At 39.8% G+C, this 4,345-nt stretch overlaps 1 pseudogene; it reads left to right on the forward strand.

Moving 5' to 3' along the window:
- The first annotated feature begins 3,159 nt into the window (after nucleotides 1-3,159).
- LOC105888357 lies at nucleotides 3,160-3,790 on the forward strand (annotated as a pseudogene).
- Nucleotides 3,791-4,345: the final 555 nt, after the last annotated feature.

Consider the following 4,345-nt stretch of genomic DNA (forward strand, 5'->3'; position numbering starts at 1 on the left):
GGGTTGAGTACTGCTGATCTAGATGTTGGCATAAGCAGCAATCAGGTTGATTAGTTAGTGTGGCCTGGTTTAAAGGGGTGCCAGTCTGCACTTGACCTACTGAAGAAATAGTAAGGGTTAGCAAGAGTAAGTCATGGTTTGAAAGAAGAGTCATAGTGGAAGATAAAAAGAAAAGAGGGGAGAGGGGGCAGCACCTATGGCTCAGAGGAGTAGGGTGCCAGCCCCATATGCTGGAGGTGGTGGGTTCAAACCCAGCCCTGGCCAAAACTTGCAAAAAAAAAAAAGAGAGAGAGAGAGAGAGAGAAAATGGGATAGATTGAGGCAACCTTCACTGAGTTTCTAATGGGTAATTTCTGAAAGTGGAGGGGGATAACTCTTTTAAAGAGAAGAGTTATTTTAAAAGGGTTTTAAAGGGCACCTGTGGCTCAGTGAGTATGGCCCTGGCCCCATATACCGAGGATGGCAGGTTCAAACCTGGCCCTGGCCGAACTGCAACCAAAAAATAGCCAGGCATTGTGGTGGGCGCCTATAGTCCCAGCTACTTGGGAGGCTGAGGAAAGAGAATCATCTAAGCCCAGGAGTTGGAGGTTGCTGTGAACTGTGATGCTAGGACACTCCACCAAGGGCAATAATGGGAGACTATGTCTCTACAAAAAAAAAAAGTGTTTTAAAGAGTGTTTAATACCCCCTGACTATTGCAGGTTTTTAAGGCAAGGAATAAAGATTTATTTATTTATTTTTTTAGCCATTTTTGGCAAGGGCTGGGTTTGAAACTGCTGCATATGGGATCAGGGCCCTACCCTTTTGAGCCACCGGTGCCACCCGGGAAAATAGATTTAAATGAGGTTTCTTGATCCATGATCTTGGGAATAGCTATTTTGTGAAGTCATCTGCTTCAGGAGCCTAGGGATTGATTGGCCCTGGAAATCCTTACTTCCAGGTCACCTGTAGGAGTTGTCCTGCAACTGTCTCAGCATATTCTGGCAAGGCTCATGTGAATCCAGGAGGGCTTTTCCTTTACTTTCATGGCAGTATAGGTGGTCAGTGGTATTTCATAAGGGCCTTCCCAGTGGGGTGACCCTGCATGTTACTTCTAAAATCTTTGATGTTTATGTGATCTCTTGGTCAAACAGGATGACAAAGCCTGTCAGCTGGGGGAGGCCATGTTCTATTTACCTGTTGATGATATGCTTCAAGCATATTAGTTAGCATCTCTAGGTAGCTGATTGTCGTATAAAATTAATTGTTCCTTTTAATCTTCACAGTGTTCAAAAATAGGTTTTTGAGTACAAAAATAGGTTTATACATGCCAGATAGGCATGGTATGATAGAACACTGTGGTTTTTTTTTTTTTTAAAGGGATTAATCCATGACTTCTAATTGGGGTATTTCAGATTGTATGAGGGCCATAGGTAATGTTTTTGACTATTTAAGTTTAGTATCTTGACAGACTTTTTCAAAATTATTTTTGTTTTTAGATTTTTGCATTTTACTTTCCCTGAGGATTGGGGTTGTCATGGGTATAAAATTTAAATAAGTATCCTAGAGTCTTTTTTTTTCTTTTATTGAATAGTAACTGTGTACATTAATGCACTTCTGGGGAACAGTGTGGTGTTTTCACAAACAATCCGAAACACTTCCATCAAACTGGTTAACATAGCCTTCACGTAATTTTCTTAGTTATTGTGTTAAAACGTTCATATTCTACTCATACTTGTACCCTTGTAAGATGAACCACAGAAGTGAACCCTCAAATCCCCCTCCGTCCCCCTTCCCCGTATCCTTAGGTTGTTATTAGGTTATAGCTTTCATATAAAAGGTATAAATTAGTTTCATAATATCCTAGAGTCTTTGTAAGCAAGTGTTTTAAAATGAGTCCCCTGATTTGACTCAATCTAGACAGGAATATTAAAACTTGAGATAATGTCAGGTACTAATTTTTAAACCACTCTTGTAGTACCAGCATATGTAGTGAAACATTTAGTCTATTCCTTAAACAATAAACAACAGTGAGAAAAGCTTAAACTGGAAGTAAATCTGTAAAATCAATTTGTAGTGTCACAAAGGCAATTCTGGTCTTTGGGGGCTCCCTAAAGAGTGTAGGCCTCTTCCAGAGATTTGGTGAATTTTACGAATAGTACACAGGGAAATAATTTGGTCAGAGACTTTATAGATCCTAGAGCTGTGGTTCTCAACCTTCCTAAAGTCGCCACCCTTTATACAGTTCCTGTGGGTCATGACCCTGCTGTCTTAGAGCAATATCATGTGTATGTGTATATATATATATATATAATTTTTTCTTAATCATCCCCCAATTGCACATATCTCCATAGGATGAGAGATCATTGCAACTCAAAGACTTCAAAGGGGACCAGGGAGTCTGCCCAGTTTAATCTGCCACTTACCTGACACGATAAACTCCAGTTTTTACTAAGAATTTTTACTAGTTGACTTCTAAATATTACCATTTAAAAAAAAATTCAGACTTAATTATTGTTTTTCGGATTTAATTTTTGAACTATTTTACTGTTTTAAGAAATCACCAGCAGTAGCAGGCCGGCCAATGGCGGGCAGGGCATTGTAGGACCAGGGGACCGGGGACAGGGAATGGACAAGCAGGGCAGGGAGCCGGGTTAGGCCTGAGGGGCCATCCCGGGATCGGGGAAGAGCAGGCAGAGTCACATCTTCCCGGTCTCAGGGAGGCCGGTGCACCCCCGGCGCCAGCGCGCTCTCCTGCCACGTCGCCTGTGCCAGCGGCCGGCTGTGGAGGCCCTGGCTGGGTACTCAGAACCCGCCTGTGTGGGAGCTTGTCGTTGCCTCCCCTTCCAAGAGTTTTCTTGGAGACTTTTTCAGTCCAATTTGCGAGACTCTTACTGTCCTTAATGGTGGAGAAACCAGGAAAATGGAGAAATGAACACTGAAGATGCCAAAGTGGAAAAACACTGGGTCTTCTAGGATGGAGAATCTGTTTCAGGGAAGGTAAACGTAGCCTTTTAGCAACCTGGAAAGAAGCTAGAGCACCAGGGAATTAGAATTGAATTTGGAGGTCAAATTGAACTTTTCAATGACAAGAGTAATACTCATGAATTTGTAAACCTAGTGAAAGAACCAGCCCTCCCTAGAGAACTGACTCAGACCACAAGTTAGGATTTTGCATTTATGCAAGTTGAAAAGCCATCAGAATCTTACATGGGTACTAATGTCTGCTTGAGGTATTTTCTTTAAGTGACAATAGTAAGAAGACTGACAGATTTGGTAAAAGAATATGATCTTATTGGTCACCAGCTTGCCACCTATTCAGATGTTAAACTCTTATCAAGATGGAAGTGGGCATTGAAGATTGTCCACATAGAGAATTTGAATATAATGAATCAAAGTATCATGTAAAGGATGTGATTATTCTATTAGTAAGAATAAAAATATAACATGGAGTTACAACTGATCAAAATAGAGATAACAGGAATTGGACCCAGTACCACAATGGAAACAGAAACAATTGCCAAATGAGAAACAATGGACGGTGCACCAGTACAAGACTAAACAATTCCAGTGAGACTATTTTTACCAGGATATGACCCAATTCCAACAAGGAGAGATGTGAACAAAAAGTTTTCAGTAAGATACTTTTTGAATTTAGTGCTTGTTGATGAGGAAGACAGAAGGTACTTCAAGCAGCAGGAGATCGTTTTATGGAGAAAAGCTCCTGAAAAACTAAGGAAACAGAACAAACTTTGACTAGAGATTTGAATCTCCAGAATCACAAGCATCTGCTGAACAGCCTGAAATGTGAACTGAATAGGAGAAAAGAAGAAAAACAAAAATCTGTAACCGTTGAGATTAAGTTCGCAGGTTAAAGATGGTTGCAGCACATGGGGTGGGAGCTGGGGGGTGAGGGAAAGGCCCAAACTCCACATATATTAGTCTTCCTTTATGTTACAGTGCTGCATTTATTTTATGATGTGACAAAATGTTCTTCATGTATATACATTTTCAAAAGTACTTTCTTTGGAACACTGGAATTGTCTTAAGCTGCCTTTTTTTTTTTTTTTAATGCACACTTTGATTTGATTATAAGCAGTCAGGTATGCATCAGCATAAATATTAAAGATTTTCATGTAAGTTGGTATATATAATTTTGCTTTTTTTCTGCATAATGTTAATTAGAAATCCGTTTCTTCTCTCTTTTAATGCTAATGATTACCTCTTATTCTCAACCTGTAAAAATTTAAAAGTTTTGTGTTCAAATGAAATTAGAATATCTGAGTAGCCCTTACATCCTACAAAGATTTAAAACATGGGATCTCAATATTTTGAGAACTACATTTGTTTTTACACGTGTTTGAGA

Source organism: Otolemur garnettii, unplaced genomic scaffold, assembly GCF_000181295.1.
Source record: "Otolemur garnettii isolate 467f Iridium unplaced genomic scaffold, OtoGar3 scaffold00301, whole genome shotgun sequence".
Taxonomy (NCBI): Eukaryota; Metazoa; Chordata; class Mammalia; order Primates; family Galagidae; genus Otolemur; species Otolemur garnettii.